This window comes from Nyctereutes procyonoides, unplaced genomic scaffold (assembly GCF_905146905.1).
Source record: "Nyctereutes procyonoides isolate TBG_1078 unplaced genomic scaffold, NYPRO_anot_genome, whole genome shotgun sequence".
In the NCBI taxonomy this organism is placed as follows: Eukaryota; Metazoa; Chordata; class Mammalia; order Carnivora; family Canidae; genus Nyctereutes; species Nyctereutes procyonoides.
In genome coordinates, this window is record NW_026575041.1 from 4,732,387 (window position 1) to 4,753,721 (window position 21,335).

Consider the following 21,335-nt stretch of genomic DNA (forward strand, 5'->3'; position numbering starts at 1 on the left):
CTGAAGCACTTGCTAGTGCGTTCAGGAGGTGCCAGAGTCACGTGACAGAGATGATGACTTCGTTTTGGCAAAACATCATCCATCACGTTAGATTAATATGGCTGATACGAATTTAACTGGCTTTGTAGTTTCGTGGGGTCTTGATTTGTAAACCTGTTTTGGTTTTTGGTTGTAGGAGAGCTATAAACATTAGTTTATATTTAGGTTTTTGTTTGTCAAGTGCTCTTGAGAGTAAAAATGGAAGGCTGGAATATTCTATACTGAATCATCCTTCCTTGCAGTTGTTCACCCCACCCCACCCCCACAACAAAACCAAACAGGATCCAGGAGGAAATGTCAGAGTCCATCCCTGAGACAGGAGGGCGATACATAGGCTGTAGGAAGGGCTGCATTCGCCTGCCACAGACCTTGGCCTTTGTTCTAGATCCTTGAGTGCCCCCTGTGGCCAGCACACTTGCCCCTCCCTACTATTTCCCTGGATGCCTTTAATTCCTGGGTGCCCCTCAGCCTCTGGAGGGCCTGCGCAGAAAGAAAGGAACGTGGGTTTCTGCTGGCACAGCATCCACCAGAGAGCTTGATTATCTGCAGTGCCTGGGATGCGGCCCCTCCGAGCATCGTTGTGCCAGAAGATTTTCTGTCTCCTGCTTCACCCTGGCCACATTCCTACATGCTCCTTTGGATTTCTGGCTTCAATGTATGCCAGGCCCCAGGAAGGGGAAAAAGAAGGGAAAGATCCTAGGCTGGCACAGCGTTGTTTAGGCAATATTATAAATAAAAATAAGTGTTGAACCTTAGGGGATCTACAGGAATTTTTAACCTTAAAAGAATCTGTCCATTACTTTTTGCATGGTGTCACGGGTCTTCCTAGGGATTTCGTACTTTACCTTAGGGCAGTGGGAAATCTTTGAAGGGTCTTAACCATGGTGAATGCCATGCTCTAGCGTATGTTTTAAAAAAGAATGCAGTGGGAAAAACTTCTGGTAGTGGTGATGGTATGAAGTGATTGCATGAACTGTCCTGAAGATAACAATTATGAAATCTGGACAAAATTTAAAAACAAAACAAAACAATCACTCAAAGGCTGTGGGAAGTGTCTCAAAAGAGACAGAAGCCAGAGGACAGTTTACTCTTGAAAAACTGCAAATGGAAGATGTAATAATCGTGATGGTGCTCCCTAAACTCCATGACTATAGTGGGGAGAAAACACACCCTCATCTCCTAAAGTTGCAAAGAGTAAGTTTTCTGTGAGCTTTTAGGAGCATCTGGAAATTTAAAGGGGAAATTCTGGAACTGAGAGAGTTGCAGAAGATATAAGACCCAAAATCTGAGCATAAACGCTGTCCACATCTTTAGCCAAATGCTCGAGGGCCTTATGAAAAAATAGGGACCAGAGAGGAAACTACCCTTGAAAGACAGCATTACACTAGACGAGAAGGTATGTGAGTATGCTGCTTTTAAGAAACAGTGATGGGACGCCTGGGTGGCCCTGGGCATGATCCAGGGGTCCTGGGATCAAGTCCCACGTCAGGCTCCCCAGGGGGAGCCTGCTTCTCCCTCTGCCTGTGTCTCTGCTTCTCTCTGTGTCTCTCATTAATAAATAATTAAAGTCTTAAAAATAAATAAAAGAAAGAAACAGTGAGTTCTCCAGCCTGTTGTGCAATGCATGTAGCAGAAAGATAAGCCTTGCTGGCTTGAGGTGTCGGGGTCCAGAATCCAAGACTGGCAGACCAGCTGGAAATTTAGAGGACAATCCACAGAAACAAAGGAACCACAAAGAACCCGAGCACTCAAATCTGAATATAAATTGCCCAAATCCTTGGATGATTGCCAATTTACAGAGGTGCAGGGAAAAGACCCCTTGGAGTTGGGATTTAAAAAAAAAAAAGAAAGAAAGAAAATAAAAGAAGCACAGCGCCTGGAAGTTATAATAGAGATACCTGTTACTACACACCTTAGAGGACACAGAGTTTGCTGTTTGAATCGAGGTAAATTAGCTGCTCACCAGAAGAAACACCAGTAGTTATCAGAAGAGCACAACAGAACCCAGAATTGCTACATTGTCTAGTTTTCAGACTGTAGAGAAATAGGAAAATGTGACCCATACTCGGGGAATATAAACAAAAAAGACAAGCAGCTGATTCTAAGTAGGGCACAAATGTTGGACTTAGCAAAGATTTCAAAGCAGCTTTTATACATATGGTAAAAGGAAAATATATTCAAAGATTTGAAGGAAAAAATATGGTCTTAATGAGTGAAGAGAAAGGGAATCTCAACAGAGTAATGGAAATTATATGTAAATATATTTTTAACTAAATGGAAATTCCAAAACTGAAAAGTACAATCATTGAGATGAAAAATTCACCAGTTGAGCTCAACCATAGATTGGAGATGCCCGTAAACAAGAATCACTGACCCTGCAGGTAGATTAATAGAAATCACTGAATCTGGAGAGAAAAAAAGATTGAAGAAAAATGAATAGAGCTTTGGGAAGCATGAGGGATATCATGAGGTCTAAAACCTGTGTAATTGAAATGCCAGAGGAAAGGAGAGGGAGAAAAAAGTGGCAGGAAAATGTATTTGAATACATACTGGCCAAAATTCCCCAAATTTGGTGAAGAATGAACTTTAAGAGTTAAGAATCTCAACAAATCTCAAGGAGAGAAACACAAAGAAAAGCACTCTTAGGCACATAAGTCAAACTGGTGAGGCGTATCTGGTGACTCAGTTGATCAAGCCTCTGACTTTGGCTCAGGTCGTGTTCTCTAGGTCCTGAGAGGGAGCCCCACATCAGGCTCTCCCTTTCCCTCTGCCCCTCTCCCACTTGTGCAAGTGTGCATGCTCTCTCTCTTTCTCTCAAATGAATAAATAAATCAATAAAATCTTTTAAAAATTAGTCAAATTGGTGAAAGCCAAAGTTAATGAGACAATCTTGAAAGCAGCCAACAAAAAGATACCTTGCATGCAAAACAGTAATACAATTAGTAATCCATTTCATATCAGAAATAGTGGGTGTTAGATGTTGAAACCAACACCTTCAAAATGCTGAAAGAAAAAAACTGCCACAGATAATTCTATATTTAGCAAACCATCCTCCAAAAAATGAAGGTAAAATAAGACATTTTAAGATAAATAAATAAGGAGATAATTTATGACCAGGAGTTCTTCATGACCAGAGATGCTAAAGAAAATTCTTCAGGCTGAGGGGGACTTAGATCTAGTGTAGAGAAAGAAAAGAACTGGAATTGATAAATATGTGGGCCAATGAAAAGATTATATTTTGGGAAGTTATAAAGGATGTACATGTAATTGGCAATAGCATTAAGGAGAGAGGGGAATAAATAGAAATATAGTATTGCAACATTCCTTAATCAATTAATTAATTAATTAACTCCAAGTAAATTCTGATAAAGATATCTATATGTATACATATTATATTCATATCAATATAATAAAGATGCATATTGTAATCTGTAGAGCAACCACTAAAAGTTATGCAAAGAGATATGGCTAGAAAGCCACTAAAAATGGAATAAAATGAAATACTAAAAAATATCTGGTTAACTCATAAGAAGGCTGGAAAGGAGGAACAAAGGAACAAAACCCACAAAAGACAAATAGCAAAGTGACAGACTAAAAGAAAAGCATTCCTTTTTTAAAAATTTGTTTATTTAAGAGAGAGTGGTGGAGGCGGGGTGGGGGTGGTGGTGGTGATGGACAGAGGAAAAGAGAATTTCCAGCAGAGCTGCTGAGCAAAGAGGCAGATACAGGGCTTGATCCCACAACCCTGAGATCGTGACCTAAGCCGAAATCAAGAGTTGAAGGCTCAAACAACTGAGCCACCCAGGTGCTCCTAAAAGAAAAGCATCTCAATCATTACAGTAAATACAAACGGAACAAATATTCTAATCAAATGGCAGAGATTGTCAGACTGAATCTAAAAAAAAAAAAAAAAGAAAAGAAAAGAACAAATTCCATGCCTTCAAAAAAAAGACACATTTTAAATATAAAGACACAAACAGACTGGGAAAAAAAGGATGGAATGAAATGGTAAGCATGAGACAGCTGGACTGCTATATTAACATCAGATACAGTAGACTCGGAAAAGAAGATGTCACCAGGCATAAAGAAGTACATTCCAGAATGACAATAAAGAGCTCAATACATTGAGAAACATCAGAATCATAAAAGTACATATTAAATGGGTGCAGTTTATTGCATGTAATTATACCTCAATAAGACAGATTTAAAAAAAAATGCAACCCCTATCAAAATAACATTTTTCACAGAGCTAAAACACACAATCCTAAAATTTTTGTGGAACAAGAAAAAGACTTTGAATGGCTGAAGTAATGTTGAAAAAGAAAAGCAAAACTGGTGGCATCACAATTCCAGACTTCAAGCTCTATTACAAAGTTGTAATCAGCAAGACAGTATGGTACTGGCACAAAAACAGACACATAGATCAGTGGAACAGAATAGAGAACCCAGAAATGGACTCTCAACTCTATGGTCAACTTATCTTTGACAAAGCAGGTAAGAATATCCCCTGGAAAAAAAGACAGTCTTCTGAATAAATGGTGTTGGGGAAATTGGACAGCCACATGCAGAAGAATGAAACTGGACCAGTTCCTCACACCATACACAAAAATAGACTCAAAATGGATGAGAGACCTAAATGTGAGACAGGAATCCATCAAAAATCTTAGAGAACACAGGCAGCAACCTCTTTGACCTCAGTTGCAGCAACTTCTTGCTAGACACATTTCCAGAGACAAGGGAAACAAGCAAAAATGAACTATTGGGACTTCATCAGGATAAAAAGTTTTACACAGCAAAGGAAACAATCAGCAAAACTAAAAGGCAACTAATAGAATGGGAAAAGATATTTCAAATGACACATCAGATAAAGGGTATCCAAAATCTATAAAGAACTTATTAGACTCAACACCCGAAAAACAAAAAATCCAGTCAACAAATGGGCAGAAGACATGAACAGATATTTCTCCAAAGAAGACATACAAATGGCCAATAGACACATGAAAAACATGCTCAGCATTACCCAGCATCAAGGAAATAGAAATCAAAACCACTATGAGATACCACCTCACACCAGTGAGAATGTCTAAAATGAACAAGTTGGGAAACAACAGATGCTGGTGAGGATGTGGAGCAAGGGGAGCCCTCATACACTGTTGGTGGGAATGCAAGCTGGTGCAGCCACTCTGGAAACAATATGGAAGTTCGTCAAAAAGTTAAAAATAGAGCTACCCTCCCAATCCAACAATTGCACTACTATGTATTTACCCAAAAAATACAAACATAGTGATCCGAAGGGGCACCTGCACCTCAATGTTCATAGCAGCAATGTCCACAATAGCCAAACTATGGAAAGAGCCCAGATCTCCATCGACAGATGAACGCATATACATATGTGTGTGTGTGTGTGTGTGTGTGTAGTCTATTGAAAAGTAGTATTCTATTGTATACGATATATATATTGTACAATATTGTATACAATTCTATACAATAGAATACTACTCAGCCACAAAAAGAATGAAATCTTGTCATTTGCAACAACATGGAGCTAGAGGGTATTATGCTACGTGAAATAAGTCAACCAGAGAAAGACAATTTCCATATGATCTCACTCATATGTGGAGTTTAAGAAACACAACAGATGAACATAGGGGATGGGAAGGAAAAATAAAACAAGATGAAATCAGAGAGGGAAACAAACCATAAAAGACTCTTAATCATAGGAAACAAACTGAGGGTTGCTGGAGGGGTAGGTGGGGAGGGTTGCTGGCGGTGGGATAGGGTAACTGGGTGATGGAATGAGCACTAGGTATTATAGGCAACTGATGAATCACTAAATTCTACTCCCGAAACTAATAATACAGTATATGTTAACTAACTTGAATTGTTTAAAAAGATTTTATTTATTTATTCATGAGAGACACAGAGGGGGGGGGCAGAGGCACAGGCAGAGGGAGAAGCAGGCTCCACACAGGGAGCCCGACGTGGGACTGGATTCGGGGTCTCCAGGATCAGGCCCTGGGCTGAGCCACCCCGGCTGCCCTTCTAACTTGAATTAAAAAAAAAAAAAAAACAGTGGATGCTGAAGGTGGAAGGACAGAAGGTAGCTGAGGGGAATGGAAGGGGATGGGCCGGCTGATCCCGAGGCATGCGGGTGCAGACTCAGACGGTGGGTTTGAGGGGCCAGGAGACGGAGTCCCCAGGGCCGAGGCTGGCAGGTGCTGCGTGTGCAGAGGAGAGGCCCCGGCTAGTCAGACTGCAGGGTGGGGGGACTGGGTTCGGACTGGGCTCTGGGGTTCATTTAGAGGTGGGAGGAGGAGGAAAGGAGCCCTCACGGGGGACTAAGAGGAAAGGGCCAGAAAGGCGGGAGGGAAGCAGGGAGTCCAGGAGGAAGGGGGTTCAGGGAAAGGGGTGTGGCCGCCGGGAGGGAGTGTGGCCAGAGGCTGAGAGTGTTGCTGCGAAGTCGGGTCTGAGCTCCCTGATGCTCCCTCGGCTCAAGGTTTCTCCAGGTGTGACCGGCCAGGGTGCAAGGAACTTCCGGGGCGGGGTGGGAAGGGACGGGGACAGCAGGAGAGGCCGCGCCCGGGAGGGAGGACGGCGGCGTCTGACCCCCGGGCACCAGCGCGCTGGGGGGCGGGCCTGCCCCTTGCGTTTCCCAGCGGGCTGCACTCCCGGCCTCGCCGGGCCTCCTCAGGGCCCCTCCTCCTGCCGCAGTGCACCCGGCGCCGGCGGGCGGGCGGGGCAGGAGGAGGCTTTGGGACTGGGAAGCTGCGGGGCAGCCCGAGGCTCCGGAGGACAGGCCCTGGGCGGTGGCCTGGTCACAGCCTCCAGCCGGAGGGGGCCGCTGGGGCGTGTGAGCAAGGCCTCGCGGCCGGACAGCCTGAAGCTGGACAGTGTGGAGGCCCCTGCTGAGCGCGGGTTCCGCCTGCCGCGGGCTGGGCCGGCCAGACGGCTCCAGGGTGACAGGAGTCGGTCCCAGCCGTTGGGACCCGCAAACATGCAGGTGTATTTGCTGTTTGTACTAATGCTGCAGGTTCGCCAAAGACCCAGGGCTTCTGATAAAGTTCATCCTGTGTGATTGTCACCGGGGAAAAGAAAGCACGAAGGGTGCAGTTAAGCCCGCCGCCTTATAGAGCACACCCCGGACAGGAGCAGACTTTATTTGGAGCACGCGTAAATGAGAACGAGTCTTCCGCTTCCGATCCTACACAATCAGGTAGATGATCAGCAGACTTTCCCACAGACTGTCGTCTGGCTCTGCCCGTTTCAAATATCACTTCTCCACCACTGCCCACATGCTGCCAGCACCAGGGTCTGCAGGACATGTCACGATATGACGTGTGGCCCTGTACCGCGGGGTCACGATGCTGGGCGAGCCTGTGCAGGGGGCAGGGAGAGCACTCCTCGAAGCCAGTCCACACCAGGCTGGCCGGCACCGATGGAGCTAGACATGCAAGGGACTGCAGCGACACACGTGTATATGTGTCCTCATAAACCCCATGAAACTCAAATTCCACTCAACTTGCCCTTAGTCAGATTCCAGAAATATCTAGCTGCTCCAGAGAAACGCAGCAAAAGTCAAAGTGGGAAGAGACAGAGATCTTAACCAATTGGAGTTAAAATAGTATGTTTCTGCCAATTTCATAAAACCGTATAATCATAGGAACACATTGCTAGGCTCCACCCTCTGAGCATGGCCTCCAGCCTCGAAAGGAACCCAGCTGAGTGGGGGACCTGAAGCTCGAGCTGCGCCAGCCTCTCAGGAAACCCACGTCAGCTTAATCCTTCCCTGTCTTCCCCTGCTCGTCACCTTCTGTGGCTCCCCAGGGCCCTCAGGGAAAAACTGTGTTCAAGTCCACAGTGGTCACTGGAGGCTTTATTAGGTCCCCTCGTTCCCCGAGGAGCTGTGAGAGGTGGACTTTGGGGGTACAGCAGACATAGGGAGCTGATGGGTGAACTCTGAGTCCAGCAGGGATGACAGGCATCAGGGGGAAGTGACCCACGTGGCCCTGCCGAGGCCAGTGGGGGTTCCAGGACAGAGCCCCCTTCTCCCTGCAGATTCCTTTCTGGACCACAGGGTGGGGGTGGGGGTGGGGCTGTGGTGGGGTGGGGGGCGTGGGGGTGGCCGGGGAGGGGTGGAAAGGGCCCTTGCCCTGAAATCCACAGACCTGAGTCCAAATGCCTGTCCTGTCCTTTGCTGGCAAGCGACTTAGCCTCTCTGACTTTCAACGTCCTCACCTACAAATCAGGAAATACTTGTTTCATCTCAGCGCTCCCGTGAGGCACTAAGGAACCACTATCGTGAAGGTGCAGACGGACGGTCAGGCCTCACTGCCCCCCGGCTGGCAGAGGGCACTGAACTGACTTGCCCTTGACCCTGAGTGGGCCCCGAACCTCCTCAGTAGGTTAAGCAATCATGTTGACTTTATTTATTAGCTTCACAGCCTCTTCTGAGGAGTAAATGTCACTTGTACCAAAGCCTCACAAAACCCCTGATTTCCAGCACTGGCTGCCCTTGGTCCCTCTGCTGTGGGGCCCACGTGGGTGCCCTGCTTGTCCTCCTGCCGGGCCTGGACAGGCTACTCATGCCTGGAGTCTGAGGTGTGAGGGGCCTGAGGGTGAGGGACTTGGCTCCTAGGCCTAACGGGGATGTGAGTGCTCACAGGGTCCCCTGAGAGCCAGGAAGCTGCCCCAGCTGCTGATGCCCTGACCTAGTTTGTCCCTGGCCCCCTCCGAGGCCATGTGACTCTAGGCAAGTCTTCCCCTTTCCCTGAGCTGCTGAGGAGCTCACAGGGGAGGACCTACCCCTGCTGTCCGAGAAGGAGCCCTCTGACCAGCTCGGAGGGCAGCCCTCCCTGAGAAGTTGCTTGCTTGTTGGGGTCCCTACAGTGGAATCAGATGCCCCCATGGTCCGGCCCTCCCACACTGAGGTGGTCCGTTCCTGGGACCACCTCTGTGGGAGCCTGGGATGTCACCTCGGTTTCTCCCTCATATTTCATTTGTACTCTGAACAGCGTTCTATAATTTGCCAAGTACATTCACATCTCTCCTTTCCTTCAAGTCTTGCTGCGCTGCACATCCTCTGACCTGAGCCATCGTCCCATTTAACAGATGAAGAAACCAAGATTCAGAGAAGGGCGGTGGGTGGGGCAAGGGTAACCCAAGTGGTAAGGGACAGAGTCCACCCACCTCAAAGCCAAAGCCCAGCCTCTCTCTCTCCCTCACAGGGCCCAGCAGGGGCCTTGGATCTGGCAGGGAACTTTTGAGGGTGTAATTTGGGCTGTTGATGAGAGGAAATGAACTAGCAGAGCCATTCTTCAAGGAGACTTTTCAGGCTCCAGAACATGTGTGCTGCAGGGAGGCGGGGACTGCAGGCTGGAGTAGCTCAGGCTCCAGGGCGCAGACGGTCCCTGATTTGTAGGAAAGGCCTCTGTGTACTGCCTGGCACAGGGTCGGGGCACAGGGGGCAGAGGGCAGGCACATCACAGAGGGTGGCAGGGGCCCAGGTGTGAGGGGCAGCAGCGGGGCATGGAGCCTCGGCAAGGAAGGTGTTTAAGCAGGAGGGAGACCTGGGGCCTGGCCTCCATGGCCCACGCTCCCGAGGACACTGACTGGGCAGCGGCCCTACGCTCGGGGAAGCGGCTGCATCCGTCTCCCACAGAGGCATGCAGCGGTCTCAGGCCTGCACAGGGCCAGGCTGGGAGCTGAATGTGTGAATCCCGGTCCTGGCTGGGCCTCTGGTCCCCGGTGGTGACCCTCCCCGGACCTGGCCATTTCATCTCCTAGGTAGGTTGACATTTCCTCCCAATTAGCAGTTCCGGGCTCCTGGGAGGACATGGAAGCCTTGATGGGGACCTCCTGGTGCCAAGCTGGCTGTTTCCTAGTTTCCTTTTTTTTTTTTTTTTTAAAGATTTTATTTATTTATTCATGAGAGATACAGAGAGAGAGAGGCAGAGACACAGGCAGAGGGAGAAGCAGGCTCCATGCAGGGAGCCCCACGTGGACTTGATCCCGGGTCCCCAGGATCATCCTCTGCGCCGAAGGCAGGCGCCAAACCATGAGCCACCCAGGGATCCTCCCTTTCCCAGTTTCCTCACCCACCGGGAGAATCCGGCCTTCGGGTCCTTCCTCCCAGGGCCAAGGGAGTGAATGCAAATGCCCTTTGTAAACTGTGAAGCACGAGACTCAGGAAGTATCGTCTGAGCGGGGAAGTAGAAACACTTCTCTGGGCCTGCTCTCCAGTCATGCTCGGATTGTAGGATTTCTAGATCCTGGCTGCTTCTTTTTCAGTCCCTCACCCATCCATCCATCTGTCCATTCAGCAGCCACCAGCCCCTGTCCCCGGAGCCGCAGGGAGAGCCTGGACAGCTGCCCTCAGAGCCAGCCTCGTGCCCCTGCCCAGGACAGGCCCTGAAAGCACTTGGACCCCCTCAGAGGTGACCCGAGTTCCCAGCTCCCCTCTCCAGAGCCAGGGGGAACCTTAGGATACTCCAGCCAGTTCCAGACCTCAGCACCCGACTGTTCCTCCCCGCCCCCAGGCTGATCCCTGACCCTATCCCGTGCCAGTTTGGGTTTCTCAAGCTTGGCATGAGTCCAGTGGGACGGGGGCCAGGCCACCCCCCGGGCTGAGAGCAACACGGCCCCTGCCCAAGAGCACAGGCTTGGCTGGGCAGGGGTGCGGCGGGGGGGGGGGCGGTGAGGCAGGGCCTGGGGAGGCCCAGCCCCGCTGCTCTCCGGCACATGATATTATCTCTGGCCTTGGCGCAGCGCTCCAAGCAGGATGCGGCTTTCAACACCTCTCTCCCCTCGGAGGGGCTCGGGGCTTTTCGAGTTTCTCACGATGTGGATCGAGAGCCCCTCAACCAAGGCCACCCCCCCCAGAGGCGGCCGGTCCTCAGATAGTCACCCCCCACCCCCGCCGTGGGAGGGGAAGGGCCCCGGTGCCTGAGAGAGGGAGATCACAGGGACGGCTCCCCTGAGCGTCTCCCCCATCCCCTCCCCTTCTCTTGTCCATAATCCAGGGCGCCTGTTCAAGGAATTCTCCACCCAGTGTGTTAGTGATTTATTTAGACTCGGCTCATCCCGCCTGCCCGGCGGGTGACAGACCCCCTCCCCGCCCCTTGCCCCTCAGCCATGTCCCTGGGGCGGTTTTTCATCTCCAGCACGGCAGGCCTGGCCCTGCTCCAGACTGTTCCAGATGGCTCTGCTGGACATTGCGGGCTTGCAGGGGGACCCCGCAATCTCACTTCTGGGGGCCCGGCCAACGCCCTGATATTTTGTGGACTCTCTTCCTCAACCCTGCTGGGCGCCTCCTTCCCAACTGGGGGGTGACAGATGACTTTTTTTTTTTTTAAGACTTTATTCATTCATGAGAGACACACAGAGAGAGAGGGAGACAGAGACACAGGCAGAGGGAGAAGCAGGCTCCATGCAGGGAGCCGGGAGCCTGATGTGGGACTTGATCCAGCGACCCCAGGATCATGCCCTGGGCTGAAGGCAGCGCTAAACCGCTGAGCCACCCGGGCTGCCGACAGGTGACTTTTAAGAAGAACAAGAAGCAGCCTTCTGGATCCTTAAGCCCAATCTCCCCATTGAACAGATGGACAGCCAGAGACCTAGAGGGGAAGGCTGGAGGCAGTCGGGAGGCCCCACCCAGTGTCTGATGAAAAGGCCTTTAAGATTATTTAGGATGCTCCCCCTATCCTCACCCCCCACACAGGACCTCATCTGACCTGCTAAACTCTCATCAAGAAAGGAGCAACATCCCCATTTTATATGCTCAGGAGTAGGGCTGGCGCCGGCAGCGTAGCTAGACCAGAGCACAAGTTGGAGGCTGTCTCTGTCCATCTCTGTCCCATTCGGGTCAGGCCTGCAGCTCCCAGCGCCGGGTCCCTGCTCTACAGGGCTTTCCTACCCAGTGGAAGCTGGGTGTGTGCACACGTCTGTGTGTCATGGGCCCTCATGCTACACTTCGGGGAGTAGGGAAAGGTGTGCCTGTCCCTGAGCATCCTGAGAATGTGACAGCACCGTGCACATGAGCACCCGGGTGGTTCCCATTCCCTGCCCCTGGTGAGCGTGAGGACGAATCTGGCCCCTCCTCTCACAGTCAAGGGCAGGAGAGTACCACCGTGTGGGTGGGCAGTTCATGCCCTGACCACAGATATTCACTCACCCCTGTCTCTGGATCCTGAGACCCATGATCCCAAAGGGGAAATGGAAAGAAGAAGCCTCTGGCTCTTCTCACCCAGTCCCCTTCCCAGCCAACTTCCTCAAGGTATCGAGAGGAAAAGGGCCACTGTTCTGAGGCCCAGAACATTACAGAGACTTGACCCTGGCTGCCAGTATGAGCCAAGGCATGTCACTGACCTTCTGTGGGCCAATTGCTCCCTCTCGCCCTGAGGCAGGGGAACAGTTAGATGAGAAACCCTCCAGGAGCCACACTCCACCTGTCCTCCGTCTCCGGTGCTCGGGCAAAGGTCAAGTGCCTGGTGACCAACCCCAGTCTGCATCAGACCCTCACCGGAGATGCACTGCTGAGCACCTGCGATGTGCCAGACACCGGACCAAGCCACTTGCATACCTTCTCAAACTCAGGCCTCAAAGCCCCTTGTGAGGTCTGTGTGAATACCCCGTGTGATAGAAGAGGTTCAGAGAAGTTACGTGACTTATCTAAGGCCACACAGCTTTATGGGGACACCAATGTCATCCTCCCTACCCACTTGCTCAATGCAGCAACGTGGCCAGGGTCAAGGAGGATATGGACCAGAACAATGGGCAGGCCACCCCTGTCCTTCGAGGGTAGAGGTAGGAGGGTACTCTAGAAGACTGAGTACCAGCACTTTATTGGGAGATCAGGGTCTGGGTGTGTGGCCACCTTATTTATGCTACTTGATTTGGGGATTTCTGTGGGTCTATGAGCTCCTCCCCTCCTCCCACAGAAAACCCTTCCTGCTTCTGACCTAGCAGAGACCCCCCCAGGATGGCTGCCTCCATTTGCCCTGAGATAACAAGGCCCCCAAGCTCTCTCTCCCTGAGCACAAGGGGAGGGCTGCTTGGCCACTGGCCACTCTGTGCTCAGCCCCGGGCTCTGGGGAATTGGGTGCAGCCCCAGGTCCTAGGCAGGCAGCACCCTCTCACCCAGGCACCACTGTCTCCTGGGAGGTACTCCTCTGGGAGAGAACTGGTCCCTACTCTCCTGGTCCCATCCCTCTCTGCAGCCTGGGAGACATGGGCCAGACCCTGCACCCAGGGGTGTCTGTTTCTGCTGCCTCTGAGCCTTGGTTTCCTCCTTTGTGGAATAGGGTGAAAGCCGGCCAGACTCATTGGAGTTTTCTGAAGGTTAAATGGGTTAATAGTGCAAAGCATGTAGCCTGACTAATGGCACAGAGAAGGCCGGCAATCAGTATTGGCTATTACTGTCGCAGTGATTGCTCCCTGACCCCTCTGGGCCATGGTTCTTTTCCATAGGGCGGCATTCCTGATTCGGGCCTCATGGGGTTGCTATGCTGAGCCTCTGTAGTGGAGTCCCTGCAGGGAATAAAGCCCATAGGTGCCAGTTTCCCCTTCCCTTCCATTTCCGATGTCTATGAAATGGAGGGAGTCAGAGGCCTGCTTGCCCACTGTCTAAAATGCCACAAGATGGGACGGGAAAGGGATAGGAATGGAAGGTGAGGTCACAAATAGGCCCCAAATCTGAGTATCACTTTTCCGTAAAGCCTAAAGAGGGACAGTGACTTGCCCAAAGTCACACAGCAGACAGAGCTGGTCCAGGGTTGCAAAGTCTGTTCTCATGACTCCAGCTCTTCCTCTTTGATCATTAAGAGCTGGGTGGAGAAAAGTGCCTAGAAATGTTTCTTGGATCAGGGTCTAATAGCCATAGTGTGAGATCATGGCCTTGATATCCGGATATGACCCAGCAGGCTGCAGGATATCCTAGGGGATTTGAGCATATGGGGAAATCCAGTCATTTTCCCTGGGAGCCCCACCCTGGGAGGTGGAAAAGGTGACAGGGGCCCAAGGATCTTTCCTCTCAAGGGAGTAGCTGTGCTGGTTGGAGGCACCATGTCAAGGCTCATCCTGACTGGCACACCTTCTTTGCTGTGTCCCTCAACACCTTCCTGACCCTTCCCTAGAGAATAAAGGGCTGGGGGTGGCTGCCGTCAGGGGACATTAGGGTCAGGGACCCCCATGATGAGATATCACAAAGGCCAGGTCTCACAGCAGCAGGTCTGGGCCTGTGGCTGAAGTCACCGGGGATCGGTTGGCCACCTGTACCCAGGCTGGCATCCGGAGCTGGGTGGTGCAGAGCTGCCTGGGGCCAATTACTCCCAAGCTAGTGACTTTCTCAGACTAGGCTTGGGAAGGACAGGAAGGGGGCTGGGACACCAGGCACCTGTCTGCCATCTGTCCGGTTGGGGACGCAGATGAGGCAGATCCAGAGCCGTCTCCTCAGCAGCGGAGGCCCCAGCCGGGAGGTGGAGGGAGCCTGAGCAGTGCCTGTGTCTCCAGCCATCCCTGGGGCTTCCCTGAATGTTAATCTGTCAAGATAGGGGGGTAAGAAAGGAGTAAAAGTCACAGACTGGAAACGCCAGCAGCGCCTGTTATTTCAGGTGTGGGGGGAGCGCTGGCCCCTGGGAAGCGAGGCTGTCCACGAGGCTGTCCACGGCAACCTTGGCCACCCCACCCCCCGACTGGCTCCCCTCCTCTCCGGCCGTGGTGAGGTGCTGGCAGCTGGCAGGGGTGCAGCCTCCTGAGGCATGCAGGGCCCCAAGGGAGGCGGCTGGGGGAAAGGGTGCTGGGGTCTAGCAGGACAGCTCTGCCGTGGTCCTGGCACCCCCACACACTGAGCCTCGGCCGAGCGCTTGCCACGGGGGCTGCCGTCACCTGGGCTCCCCTGTGGGAGCACTCCCTGCTTCCTGCACCTCACGCTCTCTCGGGGCCAGTCTTCTGCTGGATGCGGTAGGATCTGGGGAGCCCGGGGCCTTGCTCATATTTTCCAAAACCTTTATAGACCCTGCCTGGGCCGGATGCCGGGATCAGGAGGAGGGGCTGACCCAGCCCTCACCTACAGGGTGCCCCCATTCTGGGGTCAGAGTCAGGTTGGCTGGTACCTGGTGGGACTCCTCTTGGGTCCCCAGAGTCTGACAAAGGGCTTGGGAAAGGAACAAGTGGCCAACTGAGGCAATGTTTGCTGTGCCCCCATCATCATGTTTGTAAGGCCCCTCCAATTGCAGACTGACCCCCTGGAGCTTCATCCACCTATGGACGGATGCCTCCTCGATCCTCTCCTGTCCAGCTTTGCTATGTGGTGGGGGACATGGAAGAGAAAGTCCTACGTGTGCACAGGAGAGGCGAGAGTGGACAGGGCAGGGGAGGGCCAGAGTGCTGTTTTCCCAAACTAGGCTGCCGACCGCCAGGAGAAGGGCTGGTGGGAGAGGAGAGGGGGAGCCAAAGGTGCTCCAGGCAGTAAGAGGGGGCTTGAAAGAGGTTTTTCCAAATCTCCATCTCGGGGAATCAAGAGAAGGAATAGCCCTGTCTCCAGGGACCCCTGCTCCCAACCTTGGTTCTTAGACCCAAAGGGAGGACAGATGGCCAAGGGTCCCAGGGAAATGCAGCTAGTCAGCTGAGCCAAGGTCTGGGAAGACAGAGACACCGTCCCCTGGCCCTCTCCCCCTCCACACCTTCCCCTCCCTCCTTCCTCATTCTTCTGCCCAGTTGGTGGGCAGATTTACTCAGAATGTTGCTAGAGGCCCAGGGGACCCTCAAGGATCTATTAGACCTCGAACCAACTAGACCTTAGAACCAAAACTGATAACTCAGAACCTGAACTCAAAACCCAGATGCGAGTCCAGTCGGAGGACTTGGAAGGTGGGTCAGGCCAGCAGCCACCAACTCAATGCTATTTCTGAAACTTAAAAACATCATGCTCCCTCCTGGTAAACATGCAGTCCTGTGCCACCTCTTAATATTATTTTAAATTCAAAATTAATTCAACCCTGTCACTAAATGTAAATGAGAACAATGGGATTTAGCTGTGCCCCCACTTTGATAGGGCCTTCCCGCCCTCAAACTTTCAGCAAATGCAATGACCGACTATAGAGAGATCCACAGTGAAGTGGAGGCCTGGGCCTTGCCTTGCACAGGAGTCCGAGTGTCCCTTCTTTCCATGGCCGAGGGGGCCTGCAGGAGGTGAACCCTCCAGGCCTCTGTGTCCTGGGACGAGTCAACCCACTGACTCATTGGGCTGGTCAGTGCTTCTTCAATGCAAACTCTCCTGTGCGGTCAAGCCCAAACACTCACACTTTAGTGTGAAATGGCAGCAAATTATCACTCACATCTTTATATTTTCTGTGGCTTTTTATTTTATTTTATTTTATTTTATTTGGAGCAAGAAGTGTATCTTAGAGTCCAGAGAACTCCAAACTTACAGTCCTGGAGTGGGTATTCTATTAAGTTCAGGTCTCTAGTCTTGAGTTCCCAAACATGGCAGTAAGGGAGACTCCCAGGACCCTGGCTCAAGTGCACACCCCCAGGCCCCACCCCACTGAAGCAGCCCCCCTGTGCTTTAGATGGGTCCTCACACTACACTGTGTGTGTATGTGCACACGTTGTGCAGGAGGCTTGCAGTCCAGGCATCACTGCACAACTGATACAACGTCACTATTCTTTCTATAAAAGAAACAAAGAAATGCCAAAACCAGAGACACCTGGGTGGCTCAGTGCTTGGATATCTGCCTTTGGCTCAGGGTGTGATCCCCAGGTCCTGAGATCACATCCCACATGGGGCTCCCTGTAGGGAGCCTGCTTCTCCCTCTGCCTCTTTCTCTGTGTTTCTCATGAATAAGTAAATCAAATCTTAAAAAAAAAAAAAGAAAAGAAAGAAGAAATGCCCAAATCAGCCTTTTATAGTTGGGAGGAACAACAAGGAAGATGATGGTGGCCCCTCAGGACCTCTGAGAGACTGTGTGGAATTTCTGAGGAGGGGCTGGGCCACTGCCTCCCATCAGTTCTTGGGAGTTCTCTGAAGGTTTGTGGATGATGACGACGACAACATGAATGAAGGAAATGACGGGCCGGACTGCCCGGCCAGTGGGCCCTGTGGGCTCCAGCTGGCAGCCCTTACCACCCTGGCCACCTGAGGCATGGGGGCCCCGGGGCAAACTCCCACCCACCCGCGTGCTGTGGTAGGAGCACAAGTGGAGGCCAGGCTGTGGGTTTCCTTCCCGCCAGGCCTCCCCTGGTCAAGTTCACTGTGAAGAGAGGAGGTGAGACGTCCGGCCCGCCCTGGGAACCCCACGGGAGCCCAATTATTTACTGGAAACAGTGAGGGATGAATTCTTGGCCGCTTTGGTTCGTGCAAATCAGAGACATGGCTGAGCTCAAGTCTGGTTTTGATCAGTTCCAACTGAACAGACGGCTCGTTAAATCTGAGCTGAAGAGGCCTCCTTTCTGGAACCCTCACCAGCCCTCCTCATTCTGCCTCAGGGCTGGAAGGCCTCTTGGAGAGCAGTGAGTCCAGGCCACCCGTTCTACAGATGGGGAGATGGAGGCCGGGAGAAGCCCCTCTCAGGCCATGTGGGTGCTGTGGGGTTGGGAGGGCCAAACTGTTCCAAGCTGAACAGAGTCGGTCCAGAGACATGATCCCGGTGTTCCAGCGCTCACTTCCTCCCTTCCAGGATTTTTCTCCATTCAATCTGGATGCTTCCACCACATTTCCCTGGACATACCCTCTCCTTTGTGGATGAGGATGGGGGGCAGGAGGAGACCCAGGCAGAAGAGATCCCTGGGCCTTGGTGTCTTCATCTGAAAAATGGGTTATGATGTGGACACCCAATTCAATGCTGAGGGCAATGCCCCGCCCAGTCTGGTACCTGGTACCTGCTCTCTGAGGACCAAAATGTGCCTCCTGGAGCCTCCTCTTCCAGCACGTTCTGGCCCCACTTCCCTGAGACCTGAGCCACCAGCTGGGGTCAATGAGGTGACCTGGATCTGGCCCAGCTGTCGGCCTCATCTTTACAGCCCTTTGATCCACCACCAACTCCAGTGGCAGGAGCCTGGGCTGGCAGGCCTCAGGCAGTGATAGATGCACCCGCCCGACATCCCGCTGGGCAACACATGTCCACTCATGCAGGTCCTGGGGCCTCTGTCTGGCATCCGAAGCCCCCCAGCCTCAGTCCCCATGGCTCCCATGCTCACACCCAGCCCATACCTGAGCTCCTTTATCTTCCCTAACCATCTCCAATCTCCACTCCTACTGTCTCCTCCTCAGGGCCCTCCAAGCCAGAGTCAAGTTCGCAGCTCCTGGTCCAGTTCACAATAACTTTCATGTACGTCCCCTCACTTTATCCCCACTGCAACCACGGTGCCTAAAGCAGGTGCCATTGGGATGGCCCCAGTCTTAGAGATGGAGCCACTAAGGCTGGTGAAACACAGTCATTACTGAGCAAGGATTGGGGTCCTGAACTGTCTGCTCATAGACTGTGGTGCTTGGCCAAGAGGATTCTAGAGGCTTAGAAAGTCCTGGAGGAAGGGGGCTGGAAGGAGCCTGGGAAGGGGGCTGCATTTATGAATCCAAACTTCAGAAGGATTCTCAACTCAGAGAGCACACTCAGAATCTTAGGCCAAGCAAATGCCTGGCATGGAAAGACTCTTGGTGGTCGCTGCGCCTACCCATCAAAGTCCCCAGTAGCCTGCAGCCCCTGCTTGGATATCCTTGGGGATGGTGAGCTCAATTTCTTCAATTTGAGGCAGCCTCTGCCCATTTGGGACAGCTCTGACTGTAGGAATGTCTTTCCACCCATGGAGTTGAATGCCCTGTGCCTTCTTGTGGGCTCTTAGAGCTTGGAGACAGTGGCCAAGGCCCCCTTTTCCCTCTTCTTCCAGGCAGGGAGCAGGAGCAGGCTTGGGGCAAACATCTGGGGCTGAATGTGGAGGGGAGAGGCCCAGCTCGGCCACACGGGCTGGGTGGGAAGTCCAGCCCTACCTGCTACTGATGTGTGGCCCCCACTGAGTCCCTGACCCTCTCTGAGTCCTGCTTCCCCATCTGGAAGTGGGAGGGGGCAGCCGGGGGGCTGACAGGCTCCTGGCATGGTCCTCGAGGCCACCGTGAGGTGCTGTGGGAACCCCAGGTGACCTTTGGCTGCCCTCATCTCCCCGGGGGTCCCTGCACCAGCGGCTCCTTCACTGATTAACAGCTGGGACGCACCTGGTGGGCAGATGTCAGCCCCTCATCACCCCCGCCGGGTCCCGTGTGCGCGTGCATACGACCTTGCATCTGCGTGCGTGTGTGCAGCTGCATGTGCTGGGATGTGCACATACATGTGTGTGAGGCTGCACTGGGGAGTAGGGGAGGCACCAAACGTGGGCCTGGGGGCGGGAATGGCTGTGCTAGGGCTCACAGCCAGACCCTGGGAAATCCTCCCTCCCAGTCTGCACCAGGCCCCACGACCCCGAGCAGTGCCCTTTAGAGCAGGATGTCAGCAGGGCTCTGGGGCCGTGGGGTACCTAAGGCACCTTCTCTTCTGGCATGGGGGATGGCCAGATGGAAGCCAGTCCTCCACAAAGAGGCTCACGCATGGGGAGGCTGAGTCTGTCTCAGGAGGATGGAGGAGTGAAGGGCCGGGCTTAGAGCAAAGCCAGCCTGGTGTCAGGGTTAGGTAGGGGTGCCGCCGGGTGCCAGCTCTCAGCCCACATTCTACCTCCTAGAGTCTGCTTTGGGGTTCAGAGAGAGGGGCACCGGCTCCCCCAGGAGTTAGTAACCACCGTATAACCCTGGGAGGTCGAGATTAAAATCCCCATTCTCAGGAAGAAGAAAACGAACCAGAGACCCCAGCCAAGGTCCCCTAGTGAGGCTGGCTCCTACACCAACACTTGTCCCGCAGGGGACTTGGGGGCAGAAACTGGCCCGGGCCTAGATGGCTGGATGACTAGGTGGCTGGGAGTGCGGGAAGGGCCAGGGCCCTGCTGCCCTGCACACCACCGTCCCCGTCCCCAGCTCCGGGCTCGGCCTGACGTTCCCTAGCAGACTCTGGCTGGGAGGAGGTCAGGCTGCAGGAGGGGATCTGGGAGCAATTTGATAATTAGGCAAGAGGCCTTGACAAGCAGCCTCTGTGGGGTCCATTCGGGGGCTCTAGGGGAGCCTACAGTGAGGTTGGCCACCTGCCAACCCCCGCCCTCACCGATCCCCCACTGCCCTCCTGCCCACGCCCTGCCGGTGCCTGACAGTCCCTTCTGCTGGGCCGCCCAAGCCCTTGCCCCTCACCTAGAGTTCTGAGCCCACACAAGCTGGGGCTCTATCCCTCCTCAGCCTCATGCACCTTGGATGGACTCCTGCACACCCTCTGAGGCCGACCCTGCGTGGACTTGAGGGAAAAATAGGTCCAGAGAGGGCAGCGGTTTGTTCAAGGCCACACAGTGAGTCAGGGAAGAGCCAGGGCCGGGCCCAGGCAGCTCCCTCTGCTGGCAGGGTGAGGGCGGGGTGAGCAGGGCCCCCTCCATTCCTCACCGGTACCAGCTCCCATCCAGTCGTTGTGCCACACAACCGGGGCCCCCAGAGAGGTGAGGAAGCTGGAGGCACAGCCTGCTAAGAGCTCATGCTATAGGAAAAAGCAGAGGGCCCACGGTTAGAATAGGAGAGGCCAAGAGAAGCAGACAAATATTAAGGGTCAGCCTCTCATTGCCCTCAACTCTGGAAGGCAAGGGCTGTCAAAGCAGGGTAGGGGGGATGTCAGACATCGTCCTCACCCACCTAGAACCCTAGAATTCTAGAGTCCTGGGAGGCCCAGACTGGGCCTAGGGACCTACCTTGGCCTCAGCTTCCTGACCCCTGACAACCTATTACCCTATTACTCTGGCCTCATTGTCCTGACTCCACCTGTTCTCTGGAGCAGCTCTGTCCCTTGCTACCTTTGTTCCTATCAGAAAAGAAAAGAGAAGCATAGGCCACTTCCGTTCTCCCCTTCCAGCACCCAAGGAGGGCTTGTCCTGTGGCAGGAGGTGGCCGGCAGGAGCTCCAGCACGGGTTCCAGGGGGTGATGACCAGGCTCTGCCTCTGGGGCTAGAGTCTGTGCTGGCTCTCCACGAGCATGTGCTCACAGGACATCCTGTGTGTCCTAACAAGACCAGCCTCAGGTGTCCCATCCGTGAACTGAGGTTTACATTGTGTAGTAGGTGACAGGGCCAGATGTCAGCAAGCACCTCTGACTCCAGAACCCATGATTTCCCACTCCCCTGGCACCACACTGCTTCTCAGCATCTGGTGTGACCCATGCCCAGGGACTGCCAACCCGGAAATGAGGTGT